Source organism: Cryptomeria japonica, chromosome 7, assembly GCF_030272615.1.
Source record: "Cryptomeria japonica chromosome 7, Sugi_1.0, whole genome shotgun sequence".
Lineage (NCBI taxonomy): Eukaryota > Viridiplantae > Streptophyta > Pinopsida > Cupressales > Cupressaceae > Cryptomeria > Cryptomeria japonica.
The window spans coordinates 14,875,890-14,898,596 of NC_081411.1; the positions used below are offsets into that span (position 1 = coordinate 14,875,890).

Consider the following 22,707-nt stretch of genomic DNA (forward strand, 5'->3'; position numbering starts at 1 on the left):
TCTTCCACAAAACATTTTCTAATATTCATAAAGACAATTATTCATGAAAACGGAATCTTTATTCAATTAATTTTTTTAATCCAATATTTTAGATAGAATAAGTAATGGATGGACTAAAAAACCTAGATATAAATAAAGCAGATGAAAGGTTGAAATAATTTACATTAGTAAAGTTGTGTCTGGAAATAACTAGAGAAGAAATACCTAAGATTTTAGGTCTTGCAAAGGAAGACTTCAAGAGAAAGCATAGAGTGAATAAATAATGTTCGGAAGGGTAGACGAAGTAGTGAAAGACACTTAAGGTATTTTGAGAAAAAATTTAAAAGAGAATAACTAACAAGTTATTTCAAAGAAGGATGATTTCTAGCTGGAAGATCATTTAAGCAAAGACACTTCTCCTCCAGAGATCCATGTACAGATAGAAGTTCCACAAGATCGATCAATAGTACAAATTGATCCGGTTGAACAAGAAACCATTGATGATTCTACCAATGAACAAGCAATGGATAACTCTAGTGATGCTACTCAGGATCCTCCTGAGAGAGAAATAATTGCAGAGATGATAGCAGAGGAGTTAGGTGAAGTGGGAAAGACTCAAGATGATGGAAAAGAGGGTGAAATGGATAAGATTGCAGAAGTTGAGAAGGAGAAGGGTGTGCAACCATGACAAAAGCTATTATTCCTAATAAAGGAAAGGAGATTGAAGTTGAAGATGGTCTTTCTCATGGTATAGTACAGACTTAAGCACCTTATCCCCTCTTCAAGCACTAAAATTGGTTACTCTTGCACAGATCAAGGCTAGTGAGGACTTACTCAAGTCCGCATCAAAAGAGAAAGAAGTGATATCTTTGGATACTGTAGTTTTGGAGAAAGTCTTGCCTAACCTTAAGTAGATTTCCAATGACTCACCCTCCGGGAAGCTTAAGGATATGTTATAAAGTAGAATCAAAATTTGTATCATTAGAGAAAGTTGCAGATATAAAGGTTTTGAATAAGTTTCATGAGATGAGGCTTCAATGAAGACAATTGAAGTTGATAAGGAAGTTTTGAAGACTATGGTGAAGAGTGTAGAAGATGCATTAGATGAAGGCAGAAAAATATTTAAATCATGTCTATTTTTACTTGTTTACTATAGATAAGAGATCTTGAAGGGAAACTAGCCAGTATTGGTCATTCATTTGCCCCTCATTCAGTTTTTCCAAGTTCCCTTGAAGCTCAAATAATGGATTTTACTGACAAAATTAAGATATTGAATAAGGAAAAGGAGCAAGTGTTGAACAAAGTGGGAGAACTAAGAAGTTCGATCACTCCCTGGATGGACACTTTACTTGGATCTCAGCAAAATGCTATCAGTGCCTTAGGTAAACCAGTGCCATCTGATCTCAAAGGTTTTGAAGTTCATGCATACATGTTTAATGCTCTGATTAATGTTTTAGATTTTTTTTTGAGAGGATGGAATGGGTACTTGCAATCCTTGAAGGTTACTTATGCATACACTTATTGCATTCATTTGTACATAAGTTTTGGTGGATTCCTACCCTTTTCCATTGATGTCAAAGGGGGAGAGAGTTAGCAAAGAGCAGTGAAAAATGATGCTTATCCTTAGGGGGAGTCAGTTGAGTGTACAGATTTCAGATTATCAGATTATTTACAGTTTTTGGAGTTTTGAAACACTTATCATTTTTCACAGTGTTGCCATCAATGCCAAAGGGGGAGATTGTTGGCATAAGACACTATTTTGGTTATGCTCTAGTGAAGATTGATGATGTCTGGTGCATGAGATTTCTTAGGAGTTGCCATTGATGGAAACTCAACTTGTTGATCTTATCCAATATGAAGATTGGGATATTTGGTATGGATTTTTGGTGTAAGTCTGTTGATGATACTCAGTTTACAGCTTTGGTGAACAGTTCTCATTTTCGGTGATGTGTTTTTTGGTTTCAGTGATCTGAGTTAAGTTGATTGAGTATGAGAAGCAGGTTATCAGGCAATCCTATCCTTCGATGATATTGTTTCCTAAGCATGTTAGAAGGTCTGGTATCTAGTAGAGCAGTAAAACAGGGTTATCTTCATTGTTGATGGTGTAACATGTGCACCGGATTCTTTGAGATGATTCTGGTGGTTGTTGGTAAGCTCGAGGTAATTGGATCAACTTATGGCAAATGTGTGATCATATGTTTTGGATCTAGTATATGGTTTTGTGAAAATTTGGGCTGACTTGAAGTTACACGTTTCATAATTTGACATTGTGTGAAGCCGACTTGTGGGAGAGCAATTTTGGTGGTGCGGATATATAAGGTGGTGTTGGGTGATCTTTTTGTATGTATGTATGTGTGTGAAAAAAAATTGGTGCGATTGAGCATAGTTTCACTTGCGCATCTTGAGTGTTTATGATTCGGTATTTAGTAACAGAGCAGAACGGAGCAATTTATCAAAATAGCTGCAACAGATCATTCTTGAGCCTAACCGAGACTGACTTATGTCATTTGTAGATGCTATACTCCAATTCACATATTGTATTAGCTTCTATATCTTATTTGTAGGACAGTGAGTCCTTCAGGGTAGCAGCCCTTTTGTAATTTAGCAATGTGCTTGAATACATGTGCATTCCCCTTATGTAATATTGTTTTACTATTGATCATAGTATAATAATATTGTGGGTTCAAATCCCACCATGGTTTTTCCCTTTCCAGGTTTCCGCGTAAAAATATTGGTGTTATGGTTGTATGTTTATTTGGTTTTTGTTTCTGCACTTTGCTTTCAATTATTTGCATCTGGTGGTTGAAGAATTAGATTAACAAATTTACAAATACTAGAACACTAATTCACCCCCCCCCCCCTTCTCAATGTTCATTGATTCCAACAACATTGTCATATAAATTTCTACACCATAGGGCTCAAAATATCATACATACATAAAAAATTTAGGCAAGGATAACAAACGCTAGCTTTGACCCCCCTCTAACTAGGTTGGGGATTCTCCTACACCTCCTGCACCTTCTTAAGCGCTTGGTTCTCCCCCCTTTTAGTGGTAGTGGTGGTGGTGGATGCCCCATACCAATAGATGGACCTAACCGAACTAACCTTCATCGGCTAAACCAATTGCTCTCCATAAATCTCAAAGCTTTGTATCCCACTAACACCACATAATCATAAAGCTCTATAAAAGTAAAGTTCCTATGTCAATATTCCAGACTCACACTATGCCTATAGAATGTTTAAGAATGCCTAAACCATCCCTTATGCTTCCAACATCCCCCTTGTTATGTCCCTTGACGTCTCAACTAAACAAACTCTTCATCACTTCTCTACTAAAGGACTCTAGTTGCATCTCTCTCTACTAGGGTCATATCCCTCTCTTCCATATAGGCATCCCTCTCTATTGTAACCAAATATAGATCTATGATGGCTCAATCATGCTCATCTATGACCTGAGCTAGCTAACCACCATCTACCCCCAATCTGTGCTCTACCTAGGGATTGGTGTCTCCTACCTGCAAATTCATTGTAAGGGGATTGGTGTTTGATGGGTTGGTGCCAAAAAAAAATTGCAAGTTTCATGTCTTTGAGAAGTTAGATTTAGACAGTAGTTTTTTGCCCTTTCGAGCTTTCACATATATCTAGTGTTCTCTTGTGTAGATGTGTGTTTATCTTTATCATTTGGAGAGTTGTTTTAATGATAAAATAAGATCTAAAATTTTGAAGTTGCATATACTGATTCACCTCCCATTCCCCCACCCCCTTCAATATATGTGTGCCTAACAAATACTACATCAACAATAAGTAGGTAGTTTAATGCATCTCACTATCACCAAACCAACATTATGTCTTCCCATAAGTTGTCTTTGTCAATATTTGTAAAAGCCTTAAGATGAACATTAGCAAGTTGCAAAATGTGTCCTCTTATATGTCAATGGGTCCCTCAAATTTACCCTTCTATATCAAATATCTTGATTTCAAGCTAGAAGGATATAGAATTTTGATTGGATACTAAACAATCTTCAAGTTATTCAAACAACATCGACATTGATTTTTGTGATAACCAAAGTGCTCTCAAGATGGTGAATAACCCAATCTATCATGCCAAAACCAAGCATAGTGTATTGCATCATCAATATAGTAGTCAATTTATTGATAATAAGGATATTTATCATTACCATTGTCCTACAATAGATCAAACTCTTGATATATGACTCAACAACTTAGTACAATAAACTTAGAATTATTGTGCTATAGTCAATAAGGGCAAGTATTAGATTAATGTAGCTTTGTCATAATAATATAGACAATGTTCATATATTTTTTAATAAGGTAAGGAAGGATTTTGAAAGGGCTCAAACCCTTTAGAAAAAGACGAAAGAAAAGGAATAAATAAAGTGACAAAGTAGGTCCCAACCTATGTAAAGTTGTCATAAGGCAAGGCAATAAGCTCAAATTGGCCAAAAATAGAAAAGAAACAACACAACCAATACAAAGGAACAATAGCAACCAAGTTGTTAAACAACAAGAAGGGAATGAATGGGTTGGCCTCTTGCCCAACTCTTGAACATGAGTTTGGGGATATGATGTGGGAGGACCTTTCTTCCTCCTTACAATAGTCTAGGAGACACTAACATCTAAATTATTAGAACAAGGTGGGGCAGGGGGGACTCCCTAATATAAATTTTATTAGCACACAAGGAGAGCCATAGAATGGTGAGTTGAAGGGAGGCCATCCATCATGAGTAACTTGGAGATAGTCTCAAGCCAAAGGTAGATTGAGTTGTGAGGTCAAGGCAAGGGATCCTTAGTAGGGGCTGAGGGACACATCAGATTCACACTAGAAGCAAAAGTCTTGTGATCTTCCTTTGCATCTTTCCATGTAGTAGAGTCCTTACAATGTGAGAGAGGACAAACCATAGCTAGGTGGTCAATGGAGAAGCATCAATGACATTGAAGGGGGAGTCTCTCTTAATCAAGAGATTGAGTTCAAGGCCTATCCCCAACCATCAAAACCACATCGTTGTGAAGAGGCTCACAAATGCCAAAATCCACCAAGATACAAACAAAAGTAGAATGCCCCATGTATGAAGTGGAATCAACTTTCAAGAAATGGCCAATAGAGTTGCCTGTGGCCTCAAAATATGAAACCTCCCAAAACTGTAGATGGAAGTTTGGAATCTAACCCACATCAAACACACATTTAGTGGCTTAATAAGATGGTTCAAGGAGGTTGACCAATTCTTAGTGGAGAGGGAGTGCTCCCCACAAGCCCATAGCATGTAACATAATTTTTGTCCTCATAAGAGATAAAGGAAGCAATGAAAAAACCTCTACCACAAGAAAAGAGCTCAATCTTACTCGCCATAAGAGGCAAACAAAAAATCTAGCACCATTTGTAAAGATCAAAAAGAGAAGGCCAAATATTGAAAAATCTACACATCATACCCTTACATCAGTAGAAGTCCTTAGTTATACCCCTACCTTGGTAGAAGTCCTTAGTTTCCACCACATTCTTAACACAAACCACCACTAGAGATAATTTAGCATTAAGAAGAGGGCCAAATTTCTCCCTCAAAGGGCAATCAACACTAGAACCAATTGCCTAATAAAAGCTAATTCCACCAACCAAAAATGCAAGCATCAAAGGGGGGACACAACTGACATCCACAACACTAGAGCAAGGTGTGAGTTAACCCTAGGTGAAGAAGGAAGCACATCAGCACCAAAGCCACAACAATGTCAACAAAAGGATCTAGCACCAAAGAAATAACCTATGAAACCTAAGGATGTGGATCCTCGATGCAAGTCAAGGGCACATTGGGGCCATTCTTCTCAATAGATTTGAGTAAATGCATTCAAGAAAATGGTGTTGAAATGTTTCATCATTAAATTGACAATTAAGGCAACAAGTGGACCCAATCAATCCTTGTTTGCAAAGATTGTCTTTAGTTAGCACTTTGCCATGATATAGCAATCATATAAAGGCTTTGATTGATCCAAAACGGTTCATAAAATTTAGTAAGTTCAATTAACTAAGCCACTAATCTCATTTCACTAGTCAAATTGAATGAAGTGGGTCACTTTAAGAAACTCTTAGTAACTTTCTAACACAACTTTGCAGAAGAAACCAATCCTCCTCAAGGACACAAGGACGAGTAGAAAATATCCCCCCATCCCATCCTAGTTTTTGTTAAAATTTAGGACATCCCAAGGATGTCAAAAGAATTGCAAGGTATGTTAGGTGATCACAATTTAAGTTACTAAAAAAAACAATTGTGCCATGAAGATCTACGTGGTTTTGAAGGTGTTAATTTGGGAAGGGGGAAGGGTGGTGAGGGCTTACCCCTCGAACTCGCCCTATATCACATAGAAAATGTCAAGGATGTTGCCCCTAAACCCCATCGGGGTTATTGCCCCTAAACTCCATAGACGGTGTTACCCACAAACCCATATAAGTCTACCAAAATAATAGACTCGTGATGAATCTTGATAACAAAATATACAAAATATACATCCCCTATCACAAATCTTCATGTCTTCAAAATATACAATGTTGGCATGCTATAATTATTATACCATTGAATACGAGTTAAGTCATCTTTAGTAGGAAATGTCATTTTCAAAATGTACAACTATATTAATCATGCCTCCATAGATAACTCATAGGGCAATCCCATCTATTAGTATCCCAACTAATGTCAAAATGAAACATAACCAAATATCTTTTTACTTAACCATTCCAATTTGTTAATGAGTTTGACTACAAAACATGTAGTCTTAAAGGCTTCAAAAAAAATTATAAATAAATCCCTCACTTCAATGTACACACTAGTCAAGCATGTCTTTACTAACTCATGCTCATATGTATAAAGAACATCATAATTCCTATTCAATTACCCATGCTCACAAAAGTTCTATAATGTCTATGATCGATGCTTCTTCAATGTTATCATGGGTATGTCCTCTAAAAAGATGGCCAACAAATCCCCATACTATAAACATGTCCCCTATCATCCCTATCTCAAAAGCTTGGGGGAGCATAGGAAGAAACAAAGTTAGCAATAGACACAATGGTCTTTGAGACGTGTCTTTTTTTTTTTTCCGGGGGGGGCATCTCTGGGTTACTATTGCTAGTATTCAACATGTTAGGAAATCTTTTGTTGGATTTAACATGAGACAAGTGCCTCATGAATGATAAATGACTGCTCATGACAATTTCTTTCCCATTCTATTAGTCTTATGTCTAAGATAATTCAATATGGCATATTTCAAAACCACTAGAGACTTCGTGAATTCAAATGCTATGACATTCACCAATATCATCCCTGATCCTTATATGAGAATTCTCTTGCTAGCATTCACTTGGAAGAAGAGGAAGTCTCACCCAAAATACGACCACGTTAGGGGAGTCTTTTGTTGGACTTAACAAGTGAATAATGGGTTCCATCATAGACCATGGCCCACCTTGGAAAACCTAGTCCTGTATGGAGATAAAATGGCTATAAACTATCCCTTACAAATCACTAGAATATCCATAGGTACTGCAAATTTCTAATTTTCCTATACCTGGTCCTTAAAAGTCTTGGTTCAAACATAAGCCCCCATCAATCTGCAAACTGGGGCATGCAAGATTGAGAAGACAAAGGTGGTTTTCCAATTCCTATATAGAGAATTGGACCTTGGAATGGATTATCAGCCAGAGATAACAGTCATTCTCCTTTTTCAAAGGGAATAATAGTCCTTTGACAATGATGATGAATTAAACAATGTAATTCAACCTTGGAGATGTGACTGGTTTCAGGGGTGATTTTCATTCCCAAGTTTGGATTCTCTAGGAGAAAGAATGATGGCATGAGGTAACAGTCTAAAATTTATTAACTGGAGATAGCAGTCATTCTCCTTTTTCAAAGGTTTTCAAAGGGAAAAAAATCCTTTGAAAATGATGATGAATAAAACACATCTGATTGGTGCCATGGGCGACCTTCATTCCTAAGTTTGGATTCTAGGAAAGAGGATGATGGTAAGAGGTGGCAGCTATGAACCACTGGGCCAAGGCATATATGTATAACAGTCTAAAGTTTAAAATGTAACATGATGAAGTGGAGATTATTGGTGTAGGATGGTGCATGAACAGGGAGGAAAGAGAAGAAAGATCTTAATTTGGAACTATCTCAGCAAAATGCATATGCTTAGTGCTTGAAAAGGCTTGCATCTCTACCACTTCATTAATAAATTGCATTGAATGGTATCATTCAAAGAACATCTTCACTTATGAGATGTCTCTTGACCCCATTTTATATTAACTAGCCTTCTTTTTGAAGTACATTATATTACACCACCTTTTCTGATGTAAAAGATTATAATATTATCATATTACAAATTACAATATGCAATCACTTGATGGTTGACAACATAGGCACTTTATTCCACTTCTTCCTCGGCATCCATTTCTCCATCATTGCCCTCATCTGCTTCATCATTTTCCTCATCTGCTTCATCATTTTCCTCATCATCTTCTACCTGAGGTTTCATTGGCGGGGGTGGTAAAGTACTCTTGACCATTTCAAGGAATTCATCAACAGTTGAACTTGACATTCTCTCCTCATAGTCTTCTATTATCTGTTTGCCCATGATGCAGAATAAAATCATAGATAAGAAAATCCTAGTTTACTCATAAAGTAGCCAAAAGTTCAAAAGCATAGTACAGTGGCTCTGAAATATCCAAAGCTAGTTATAAAATGAAAATAAATATAGACCAACGAATAGGAGATCTACCATATGGACTTCAACTGCTGTGGAAGGTCTAAGATTTAGAACTTGAAGTCGTTCTGCTTTTGTAAGTGAAAACTTTTCTGCCTTCAACAAGAACTCCTGTACAATCTCCCGAGTCAGGGTTCCCGCTGGAGACTACACCAAGTAATCAAAAACCTGTTTGAAAGAAAAAGTCACTGCTTCCTATTAGATGCCATAGTATGCCCTTACAAACAAATAAATTCATAGTCCTTACCATGGACATTTATGCTACTAATGAGAACCAAGGTTGCAAAAACAATTACCTGGCATTCAGATTGAGTTGCAGAGCCAGATGAACCCAAAGGATCTTGAGTGGCTCCTCTGGATCGCAACAGATCCATCACTTCAAAGTTGGAGAGTAGACCAGCATTAGCATCCAGTCTACATAAATAAAGCATGTTAGGCACAACTTGCATGCAATCGGAATCCAGGACAACAGCTCATGTTATTACTTTGGAGTTATCAAACAATTTTTAAAAAAACATAGAAAAAATCTTTAGCATCTTTCAATCTTCAAAATGATTTCATAAGAGAATTCAATCCAAAAAATCTTACACTTTCATGATGAATGGAAATGGAATCCCATCCAATATCAATTCTGACCAGACCTTGAAAACCTCGTAATATGAATAAATTTATAATATTTTCAAAGACAAGATGTTTGAGGCATCCTCAATACCAATGAAACATCCATCTGCTACACATGTTCTCTACCTGAATGAGCAAAACAGCATTACAAAATCATAAATGGTATTGTTGAAATTCATAATCCTTAAAAGAAAGGTATGTCAAATTCATTGAATATAACTTTAAAGGTTGCAATCATACATCTAAACCTCAATACCTTGCATGATTATGATTATATGCCTACTGATAATTTGCATACCATACTTTGTTTGTCTGCGAATTGATCACAGATAATATTTATAATTGAACAGATACTAGTAACACGCATGTTTGTCTAATCTGCTCATCAAATCTTTGTGGGTCACTTCCAAGGAAAGAGCGTCCAATTTAAATTATATATGATAAGTAAATCATCTATTGTTCTTCAAAATCTTTTGAACAGATATGGATTGGGATACAGCTGGATACACATTTTATATAAAAACATGTATGTGCATGTTGTGTACCTGTGTGCATACATGTGTGTGTATTTGTGTGCATGGATGTGTGGTTGTGCACATAAGCATGTACATGCAAGTATATTTCATTATAGAAATGAGAAAGTATTGAATGAAATCCATCTGACTAAATGAAGGGTCGAGTTTGTAGAGGTATGAGAAGTTACCACAGTGAAAAAATGTTTATTAAAGGTCAAATCCCCGCTAAATAGTGAATGAAGTCTTTGATAGGTCATAGGACAGTTAGGGGTTCTGTTACTGACCATTGTATTTTTGTCTAATCAGCTACTCTGTAGCATCAGATAGTGGATAGGACTGTCTTGATAGATGTCACTCCTAGCAAGGGTTTGGGTAGTTCATCCTTTCTATATGAACACCAGAAACTATAAACAGTGAAGAAGACCTCATCACTTTCAAAACCTAAAGCCATAAAAAAAACTGTGCCATCAACAAGTCAAGCAAGCCATTGCTGCCTTGAGGGTTTACAGTCATGCTCCGTAAACAGAATAATTATGATTATTGAAGTCTGTGTGCAATGAGTAGTGTGTGAGCTGTTTCCTTAAATTGGTCTTGTTATATAATGATGTGAGGTTAAGGCCTAACAGGTGTTATTATCTCTGTCAAGGGATGCATAAGATGTTCTCCCAAACCATATATAGTAATAAAGGCCTTCACAGGCATGAATGCAAAGGAGCAGGAAAACGGTAGAAGAATGCAACACAAGGCCAAAGTATGGGAGTTGACAGGTTCAATATAAAAGTTTCAAGCACCACAGTTTTGCAGAGCTATCAAAGGTTTATGGCATAGTGAGAGGAGATCACTCTAAAACACAGTTTGAAACAACAGTTGTACGCAGAGTCAGTGGAACAGTTTAAGGACCCAATTTTGAAGTCTATAAAGGTGTGTAAGACCCTAAATTGCTTTTGAAAATCATGCTACAAGCCATTCAGATGGATAGTAGTATGGGATAGTCTAAGAGCGGTATGATGCTACTTAAGACAATCATCAAGGTCTACAAGAACATTGTAGAGTTGGAAGTATCCTTGAAGGGAGTCTAAGGCTGTCAAACAAGCATGGAGCCAGCTAGTATGCAAGGATGTTGAAGAGCTGTGAATACCATACTCTTTGATACATTATCCAAGACCTGCATAGTGGGTTAGATGACAAGGTGTGTGCTAGTGAAGATAGCATCTCTAAAGGGGAGTTTTAAAGGGCAAGTGGAGGTTCCATAGAGAGGTCTAGACTACTATCAAGCACAGAACAGCATGCAGAAGATGAAACTCATGCAATGACACACTAATGATCACCTAAGGGACAGATTAAATAAGAATAATAATGAACACTAATGATCACTTAAGGGACATGTTGTGACCTAATCACACATCACCCCATTCACAATGGGGACCCCCTACTTTTTAGGTCTTCTCAATCTTTTGGTTTTCGTTTTTGGGGTCTTTTGCGGAAGTCTCGTTGGTCTCTCTGAGTTTGCGAGCGGGGTCAATTTGATCAGGCCTGCAGCTCATTCGAGCAAGTTTGGTTAAGTCTAGGGCTGGTTTTGTCAATTTAGGGTTTCAAATTCAGTCCTAGATTTTAGGGGTTTCCTTTTAGGATTTTCGAAAATTGGAAGTTGCAATAAAGTTGGGACCCTCTAACGACCCAACACATGCAATTTGAATGAATTCTGAGCAACTTTCTATTTTTAGAAAGTTCCTATTTTTTAAGGATTTCACTGCCTCCCAAAATGTCTTCATTTCGTCGAAAATCATACTATTTTTAGTAAGTTTCTATTTATAGTAAACCACCTTGCATCCTATTTTGGCCCTAACATTGACATTTTGGAAACACTTTCTATTTTTGGAAAGTTCATTTGTGGCAGGTCCTCGCAAGCAGACACTGAAGATTGAGCATTCACGATCATTTCTAAATCCAAGGAATTTGAAAAGCAAGTAGAGTGATCAAGATTCACATCAGTCTAGGAATGGAAAGCTCAAAAAATCATCTTGTCCAGAAATTCACATCAATTCTTAAAATGGCATTCTAATCTGGAAGCATCCAATTTGACTAAGTCTGGAAAGTGAAGAAGTAAAAATCCTTCATCCAATGAAATCCACTGCCAAATGGGGCACTAAATTGGAGGTATCATGGAAAATCCAAAAGTTGCAAAATTCCATCACCAATGGAAATTAGCGCCCAAGAAGTGGATGGGACGCCAAATTGACTTGAGCATGGAAAATGAAAAAATGCCAAATTCCATCACCAGTGGAAATTAGTGCTCAAGGTGGAGATAGGGAACCAAATAGAGCCAAGCATGGAAAAATGAAAACAATGAGAATCCTTGACCAAGTAGAAAATGCGCCCTAGTCAGAGTCAGGGTGCCAAAACTAAGGTGTCTTGGAAAGTGAAGCAAACCATGAAATTCCACCACCAGGGCAAATTACCGCCCAAGGAGGTTAATAAGCACTAATACCTCCAAGTCATGGAAAAATAAGAAGTTGCAAAATTCCTCCATTAAATGAATTTGGCGCCCAGGGAAGGTCAAGGGCGCCAAAACCGGGGTGGCATGGAAAACTCCAAATGCACAAAATTCCATAGCGTAGGTAAAGCGGCACCCATGTCAAGAGAGGGGGCTAATGACTAAGGCAAGAAAAATGAGAATTCTTTCATCAGCTCGATTCCACGCCCAAGTCAAGGAAGGTGAAAATTTTCCAAGGCAAAAAGCGAATTGAGGGTCAGGAATAGAAAGAAAAAGTAGGAAATCCCCTCGGGAAATTTTTAGAAAAATCCATTTTTAGACACAATCTTATCAGAGTTTCAAAAATTTTATAGATTTGGACTCGTGAGAGAATTCTCTCTCCTGGACCTGATTCCTAAATTTTACGAAAGTTCCTAAAAATAGGAGATGGTAGAAAAGTGTTGAAAATCCCCTCCAAAGCCGGAAAAGCTAAAAAAACTTCAAGAAAGGTCTTCCCGAGTCGAAAATTCTCTTTCCTAAGATTTTTGCGCCAAGTGGATGGATGAATAAGATCAAGTCAAACTTTCAAAAAATCCCTCCAAAATTCGAAGAATGGAAGTTGGTGAGTTGGCGAGGGAATATTCTAAATCATGACACACAACTCAATGCAATAAAAAAAGTTTCCAATTTTGAACTCAACCACGGAGGTGGAGCCCATTTGCATGGCGTCTTGGAGAGGAAAGTATGATGCACAGTTAAAACAATTGCCAAATTTGATTCCTCTCAACGTAGCAGCACGTCAAAGAAACTCTATATAAGCATGCAAGTATAATTCATTTCTCATATGCAAATTTGGAGAAAGAAAAGTTGGAGAGAAAGTGAGTAAATTCAAACTTTAGAGAATTTTTTCATCCTTTTCAAGAAATTTTTCTTTGCAGGAAGTGCTGATTTATTTCTGAAATGGCTAAATCAAGCAAGGTGGCAATTGTTACCCAGCAGACGTAGATAAAGGTAAAGATGAAGGGCTTTCTTCCGGATTCCAAGATTGTTTCCAAGTGGAAGGAGATCCGTGATACAAATTTAGGAATGTTCAACATGGCTGCCTTCAAAATCATGATGTTTGGAGTAGCAAGACATAACCCATCTCCTACCGCTGCCAGGATAGTTGCAACAGCCAGGTTTCCCCCTTCAATTCAATGTCCAAACTTGATATTGGAATGTGCAAAACATTACAATCCGGAAAGGAGAACAATGTCAACATCAGGTGGCAAGTTGTTGGCCACCTTGACTTCGAAAGCTATCTGGGAAGCCTTCGGAAATCCTTCACATCATTCCATGACCTACAAGACCATGAACGAAGCAAAGGCAGTATACGAGGCAGGTCCTGACAGATATCATTAACAAGAATTGGTTGCAGAAGCCTAGACCGCACATCTCTAAAATGCCTAAGACACTCACCATTTTCAAATTCAAGCAAGAGTGTGGACCTGATAATGATGTTGAGCAGGATAATGGGGTGTTCACATAACCGTAAATTTTGAGCCATGGATGTTTTTCTACATTGGTGAAATCATGAATGCCAATGAATTAGTGGATTGGGCCAAGTTAATCAGCCACTACGTGCATGAGCAGCTGAAAGATTTGAAAGAAAAGAGGTCCAATCCTTCTACATGAGCTCCTATGTAATTTATATGCTTGCAAGGATGGGAGGTTTTAATGGTCTGTCGAGAAAAGGAGTCATGGGTTGCGGACCAGCACGGCTTAAAGTTCACGAATGTTATCCTCAACTACATCTCTACAATACTAATTCTTTCAAGTTGGCAAATGACACTTTCACCATGTACCTGACTAGGCTCATGCAGAATGAACTCCATACAAGGGTGTCCCCATAGGCCAAGGCTTTAGAGCAGAAATTTGGGGCCACATTCTTGTAGTTTCCAAAGTTTACTTATATTAGGACGCGAGGATTCATGTACTAGCCATATAAATTGCCTAGGTATCCATCTGACAAGTTGGTGCTACTAGAACTCATGAGACAACTGACAGCATACGATCAAATTCAGAAGAAGTTGTCTATTGAATTTCCCATTGTCCTGGATGACTATGAGGAGGTGTGCCTAAATTTGGCAATGGTTGAGAAAGCGATAGAGGAGTTGGCAATCTACTGCTTTGCATTTTACAAATCCAGAGCTCATTACAATATGTTGTGACATCTTCAAACATCACCCTATTGCAAATGGGGACCCCCACTTTTCGCTTTTTAGAGTAGAAGTTTTGCCTAGTTTCCTAGTGTTTGTCTTTGCCAATGAGAAGGTTTTTGAATTTTGAATAGGATCATGTGTTTAAAATGTCAAAATGAGAGTGATCCTGAGTTTTGCCTAAGTCTAGGGGTTGCCTTAGGGTTTTGATTTATTCTTGCTAAGTGTTGACCTTCTTGAGCGTTAACGTGTTTTTAAACACACGCATCAATGATTTTAAAGTGCCAAAGTATTCCCACACCTTTTGGAGTTGTTTTCTCGCTCCTAAGGTATTATTTAAGTTGATTTCGCACTTAATCTCGACAAATTTCCTAGTGTTTTGCTCAATTTTTTGGAAAATTTGCCTAAGTCCAACCTAATTTTGAAGTTTCTAAGCGATTTTGAGTGGTTAAAATGCCAAATTCCTAAGGGAAATCCATATTTCAAGGGTTAGAAGGTCAAATTCCATGCTAGAGGTGCTTTTCCCCTCATATTCCAGACTACCCACCCTTTTCCCCCACTCAAAACCCACACTACACATGGGTTTCCCCTGAAATCCATACTAGCTATGATTTTCCACCACTGTTTATCCATGCCTGAGTCGTTTTCCCCTGGAAGCATTAAAATTTGGCTAAGTGTCAGGATTTTTCTAGATTGCCTTCGTTTTCCCACCAAGAGTGCGGACTATAGTGCGGATGAAGTTGAGGATGATTCCATGCCTGGGAAGATTTTCCACCAAGCTGTTTTGTGACAAGTTAGTGCGCATTTTTGTGCAGACTCTCAGTCCATGCCCAAGTCGATTTTCCATTGAGAATGCATTTCATGATTTTGAGTCCGGATAACTGTCCAGACAGGGGTCGATTTTCCCCCTAGAGGCAAATTTGTGCAAGTTTGATGAAATTTTGTCGAGATTTTTATCCCAACATGGGGCGATTTTCCCCCAAGGGTTAATTTTGATCTATATTTTGGAATATTTTAAATAAATTGACCCCAAATTTAATTGTTTTTTACAAGTGTTGACGATTATTTAAAAATTAAAAACAATTATTTAATGACTTGCAATATTTTAAAAAATTAAAAAAATATTATTTCCCAGGCAAGTTGATTTTTCCAACACAAGTGTAAAAGTGCAAATGTTTTATCCCAGATTGCTTGTGTGATGAAAACTCATGGTGAAAACATGTTTAAAGAGAGGTGACTTGCATTAAAATATCATTATATTTGCTGAGTGTGATTGCTAAGTTCTTGATTTGGGTGATTTTCTCCGGCTAGGCGATTTTGGTGAAGTGTCTACTTGACACATTTGGAGCTGAAAGTTAGTTTTGTTGTTCATTTTCTGCCTATTCCCAGCTGGGCGATATTTCTTGGCAGCCATTGGAGCAATTTTTTTAGAGTAATTTTCAGATTTGGAAGGTGGCGCCATGGCTGAAGTTGGGCGATTTTATTTGGGAGGCTGATTCCTCCATATCTTGATGAATTTTGGTGATATTTTTGAGTGTTAAGGGGCTGCCATTATTTTCAGACCTTGCTGGGTGCCATTGCTAGGAGTGATTTGACCTCCATTGTTGGTTGGGAACACATTTTCAGAATTATTCTTCATTGCCCAGCTCATCCATACTAAGGCGATTTTGGTTAAGGGTTGTTTGGAGGAGTTTTCAGTGCATTTTCAAGGGCTGCCATTGTTGTTACAGTCTGAAACTCCATAGTTGCAAGTTGTCTTCAGACTGATTTTCATTTCCAACCATTTGCCAACTTGGAAAAATTTACTTGGACGTCATTTCTTATGAGTTTTTTGGACATATGGTGGAACTTCCATTGCTGATCTAAGTCTGAAACTTCACTTTCAGATTTGTCTTCAAACTTTGATATTTTTTACCAACCCTTTGTTTGTGCCCAGATTTGACAAACTTCACTTTGGGAAGGTGAAATTCATCAAATACAAGTGTTTCCTATGACTACGACAAGTTTAAATGACTGATTTATTGAAGTTACAGGTTGTCTTCAGACATTGAGCAGCCATTGTTGGACCTTGGAAGGGTGTCTTCAGACTTTAAGAACTAAAAATCAGACTTTTCCACTGTTGGCATTTTGATGATGTTTTGATTGTCATTGATGGACACATACTTTCTTTATGATGGACACACACTTTCTTGATGTATGAGTTATGCTCAACCGGTAATTGTTCTAACCGATATTATGTATTATAGTCTTTAGACTATCAGTGTTTTGCAGAAGATGTTTACTGGTCACAAATTGACTGAAGACCCAAGTGGTATGGAGACCTCAAGCAGTATGGAGAACTCAAGCAGTTCGAGGATCTCAAGCGGTACAAAGGAACAAAGCGGTAGTTAACATTTTCCAGTCTTCATTTCTGACAACCGGTAATCAATATATTGTATGAACCGGTATTACTCTGTGATGAGTTACCAACCAGTATTTTTGTGATGAGTTATCATCCACCGACACTTTGGTGGTGATTTTGTGTCGTGTTACCAAATGTGTCTAGATGCACTGAACCTAGGAACTTGTAGTTTAATTCTATTGGACGGACATGAAATCAGTTTCCTTTATAAGGACATCATGTCTAGGGTTTGCATGTAAGAGAGATGTATGATGTATGAGAAGGTTATGTGCGATCTTTGCATAGAAGATTAGGTCTGTGTGAAGAGTTAGTGTGGAGATATTGAAGACTGAAGTAGTGCTGAAATGCATTAACAATGAGCTATCAAGGATCTAACCAAGCATACTGTGCTAGTATCTAGATCACTCACATCTTCGACAAGTCTGAAACCCTTAACCGGGTAGGCCCAGCAAAGCCTTTTTAAATCCTCTAACAAGGTGGTTCACAACTATGGATCCGAAATCCTTTAACAAGGTAGTCTTTAACAGGACTTATCTCCTAATAGAGATCTAGATTCCTAACAGGATCTGTTCTGGTGAAGAACATTGTATGACCTTAACCGGTCTGGTTTCTATTCTGCAGATAGTTACTTGTGAGTTTCTGCTCACCGTGGTTTTTCCCATTTGGGTTTCCATGTCAAATATCTTGTGTTATGGTGATTGTGCTTTTGTGGGTGAATGCTTTGTTAGCTATTTGGTTTGCATTTGTCTTAACCGGTTTATTAGTAAATCTGTTGTACCAGTTATCTCCTAAACTATTTAAGAGTTTGTTTACAGTATTTTTTGGTATACTAATTCACCCCCCCCCCCCACTCTTAGTATTCATCATCCACGCCCTTTCCCAAGCATTTTCAGAATTGTGGTATACTTATTGGCACAAATTGTGATATTTTTCTGAGTATACCAGGTTGTCTTCAGACTGAAACTTCATTTCCAGCCACATAGTTGTGCCCAAATGTGACCATTTCTGGGTTTTGAAGGTCAAAATAATTCAAATGCAAGCATGTGACATGGCTGTGACCACTTCCAGCCATTGATATTCATCATTTTCAGAGTGTCTTTAGACTTTTTGGAGCCATTTTCAGACTTTCAGAGGGTGTATCCAGATTTGAGAATCAGAAAATCAGACTTCAATACACCATTTTTTGAGTATTTTCAAGCATTGGAGGCATATTCAGACTTAGTTCTCAGAAAATCAGACTTCTATCACAACTTTGATATAAAAAACCAGTAACTTTCTGGGTGTTTTCAAACCTCCAAGTGATATTTTCAGACCTGGACATTCATTTTTGGGCTCCAAGTACTTAATTTTCTGAGTTTACATGGGTGTCTTCAGACTTAGCAATTGTGATCAGACTTATCCCAAGTCTGAAAATCAGGTTTTCTTGAGGAGAATTTTCCAGATTTCAATCCGGACCTTCATATTTTCCAAAGTTGGTGTTACAATTTTCTAAGACTACCTATCACATGTTGGGACAAATGTCAGGGACAGAGTCCTGATGGTGTCCGGATTTCCACTCCATGGAATGGTGATCCAGTCAACACAAGATTTTCAAGGACAGTGAGTCTGGATGAGAGTGGGATTTCCACTGCAAGGCGGAATTACAAAGGAAGGAAGTTGTCCGGATAGGCATCAAATTTCCACCAAGTGAAGAATGGACAAGGATAATGTGGATGGTTTTGAGGAATGATCAGTCCATATGTGGATGGATTTCCCACCAAGGTTGAAATCAAATTTATCACATGGTTGTTTGATTCAATGCTTGTCTGTTTTGCAGGACTGTTACGAGGAAAGGAAGCACAATGATCAAGGCTTGAGGTGAAGGAGGATGCACGCAATGCAGATAAGGAGGATCAATACTTCAAAGATTGGATGAGGAATTCAGGATAGAGATTCCAAAAGGTGAAGATGAGGACTAGATCAATCATGAAGAAGACTTCACTTTGATGGTGAACAAATGAAGGTTAGCAAGTTCAAGAAATGAACACAAAAGATTTTACATCAAGAAATCCAGAACTAGATCAAGGAATTTCAATATGAAAGAGCGCCAAGGAAGGAAATATTTCAGGATTCCAAGATTGGGAAATTTTCCAAAACATAAGGAGGGAACAGTTCATGGAATTCCTTAACATAAGGATGGAATGTAAAGTATCATAAGGGATTCCAAACATTGTGAAGATGAAGAGTGTACAAGGCAAGATGAGGTGGCATCCTAGTTACCATTCGTTCAATCAAAGGGTGCCAAGTCAACATTCATTCAAGGAGGGAATAGGTGACACATGGTGCTACATCAAATATTATTTATCTTACCTACCCTTGTTTCTTATTGGCCAATGTAATGGTGTTTGTACAAACCCTAATTAGGGTTTTATCTTGTAATCTTGGTCGTTGATCTTGAATCAATCTGAGCCATTCATTTCTTTTGAGGCTCTATATAAACCTCATTGTCTCTCATTTGTAAGAGAGTTTTTGTAGAATTGTTGGTATATGTTGCAGCTATTTGAATCATAATCATTGTTCAATTGTTGGTGATTTTGCTCTTCAAGTGTTGAGTTTGCATTCATGGTTCTCAATTCCTCCAAGTTAGATTAGAATTTATTTTCATGTATGTTAGATTGAGTGAAAGATTTGTTGAATATTTTTGTCTGGAATCCTTAATCCATACCACTAGCCTCTTGCCGCTCGTAAGTGCGCCTTGTGTGGTCAACTGGAAATTTGAGTAAGCTTAACTTCAACTATTACGCGTCCCTTGACAAGCATCAACTTGGATGGTGTCAACGTATGATGGTGATAGTCTGAAAATCCTTAAGTATACCTTAGACGATTGCACTAAGCTTGTGTCAATACCTGTTTATGAGACCTCGCCTAGTTTGAGTCCACTAGATCTGTTCATCATTTCCTATATTCCTAAGCTTAAAATAGATTTCCTCCTAAACCCAATTCCTTTTGCCCATTTTTTAGTAAGAATTAAGTCTGGAGCTTCATTGCCAAATCCTAAGTTATCGGCATACCTATCCTGATCCATGATAAGATTGAGCATTCATGTACAATGTAAGTCCCCTTGTGATTCTAGCATTATCACATCAGACCACTGAACTTATCCACAAGTCAAGACCTGACATTTCGTAACCTTGGAGTTGTCTCATTTGATCGTGAAGCATAGCATATGAGAGACTTTGTTCAAGAGAGGATAAGATACCTTGGTATTTTATTATGTGTTCGCATGTGCATAAAAAACACATCAACACGATCCTCATTGTAAAATCAGGAAAGTTGCCGGATTAAAATTTGTACATAAGTTCCACCTAGAAGACTATTGGGCATGTGCCAAGGATGACCTTGAGGTCACGAAGAAGATATATTCCAGGTTGCCCCTTGACACCATCAGAATAGGTGAAATAATCCAAGTATCGGATCAAGTGAAGGAGGATTCGGACTTAACGCAGCCGGAATTTGAAAAGGTGAAAGATCAACCCATTTAGCTCCCAGACTGGTTGGAAATTGAAATTGACGATCTAGACATTTTGGCCAGATCTATTTTGAAATTCACTAGACATTGGGTTGATCGACATATCAAAAAATTCAAAGGAAGTGTTCGCTTGAGCTACCAGTTAATGGGAAACCTGGATTCCCATAATGAAGCTACCAAAGGATCTTCACAGGCTCATGCTAAAGAAGGAGAAGTTCGACAGAAAGGAGTTGAGCTTGATAAAGGAAAGAGTGCTCCGAAGAGGCAAAGGACAACAAGGAAGAAGGAAGCCCAACCTGAGATTCAACAGGAAGCCCAACATGAGATCCAACAGGAAGTTTAACAAGAGGAACCACCACAGAAAAGAGAAAGGGTGGAAAGAATGCAATTGCCAGCTAGCTCTTCTAGCGTGCAACAGGTTGAAATGTTTGCACAAGAAATTCTAGCCAATCCACCTAAATGTAATGTTCCTGGCAGTGCCCCAGGGCAAGATGTTGGCCTAATCAACCAAGAGTTGAAAGTCAACAACTTCCTCTCCATCCAGAAGAGCCACACCAAGATAGCTTCGTAGAGGCCATCCTAGGGGAGATGGAAGAAGTTTCACAGGAGCACAAGCAGATGGAGATTTATAATCAATCCATTCCCACCCCTGATTGGCTAAAGGATGTGTTAAGAAAGGAGCCAGAAAAAGAAATTGATCCAGCATGAGAATTAGAAGAGCTTTTGAAAAGAATGGATCAGCCAGCAGAGAAGAAGGCTCCCCGAAAATTGTCCAAGGTGATAAGAGATGAATCTGGATCTCGAACCTTGCAAATAGCTAAGCCTCCAGCAAACAAAGATAGAAATAAGATCACGTTGAAAGAGTACCAAATCAAACAAATTGATCTAGGGCATGCTTCCACAAGGCAGGTGATAGAAGACTTTGAAGGATATTCCCTGGTTATGAAAGAAAAGATGCAAAAAACAAAGGCAAAGTGTAAAAGGTTGAAAGAAGAAAACAAGGCCTTGAGCGAATATATCACGAGGCTCAAGCAACCGCTTAGAGAAGTAGATCCATCCTTTGTTCCTCCTTCCTCACTCTCTAAGGAAGTCGTTGATGACACGAAGACAATCAAGGCAATGGCCCAATGTTCCAGGGAATGGGTGGAAGACGTCTTTGCTGCAACTAGAAAATTCATTGAAAACTTGGCTCGTCTTCATTCCAGATTTGTTGCCTTTCTGAATAGATTAGAGGTAGCAGAAGGTCTATGGGAGGATGTTCACATCTATCAAGACTTAACCATTATGCGGCTCAGAGCTCTAATGAAAATTCCGAAGCAAGCGCTAATTGATGGGAAACTGATTCAAGAGAATGCGATCTATGATTTTCCTCGATGGTTTTGCGTCGTTTGCATCGGAAAGAATACCTTTGAAAAGTTTAACATGAAGTCTTTGACTTTAAAAGACTCAATTAGAAGGGTGCAAGAAGAGATTATCAGTGTGATCGAAGCATTGTTCGCAAAGAAGTTGAATGAGGATGGAGTAACAGTCAACTTCCTGAGAACTCAGCTGCACGAGTTCTTCTTCGTAGGTTCATTCTCCAAGGAACATTTTGAGAATGTTTCTTCATTTTCTAGCATAATGAAGAAGACACGGGAAACAATGGTGGAATGGGAGAACTTCTCCAAGAGCGAAGAGGAAATCATCTTGATGGAGTTCGACATTGAAAGTGTGCCAAGTGTCTCCGTAGGAGAACTGGAAGCTATCATCGCCAAATTCATCACTTATGCAATTAATGAGCGAGACAACAGTCATCCATTCCTGGACAAGAATCTTTTGACTAAGTAGTGGCGGCACACTTATTGCTGCAATATCTTGAGTAAGTGGCGGCCTAGTCAATGCATGTTGAATTCATGAAGAATCTTTTGCATGCAACCGCCATATTTATGATTTTATGATAGATTCCTTCCGAATGTCGTCGTCGCATGGAGGAGTGATGGGCAGTTATGTCTGCATGAACATTTCTGCATGGGGAATGTTCATGGTGTGTTGGGCGAACTTGATGTAAATGGTGCATTTAATGCACAAGTGGATGCCATTTTGGGCATGTTTGAATTAATTGTATATGGGTTTCATGGGCATTAATTGTTGATTCCCACCTTGTTGCATCATGTGTGGGGAATCTTTTAGGGTAATACCCTAATTAGGGTTTGCATGTCCTTATGGCTTGAGGCCTATATAAAGGGGTGACCCCCCTCATTTGTAAGGAG

At 38.2% G+C, this 22,707-nt stretch overlaps 1 pseudogene; it reads right to left on the bottom strand.

The window, feature by feature from the left end:
* Positions 1–8,171: 8,171 nt before the first annotated feature.
* The window catches only part of LOC131060706 (uncharacterized), a 47,776-nt pseudogene continuing 33,240 nt past the window's right edge, over positions 8,172–22,707 (bottom strand).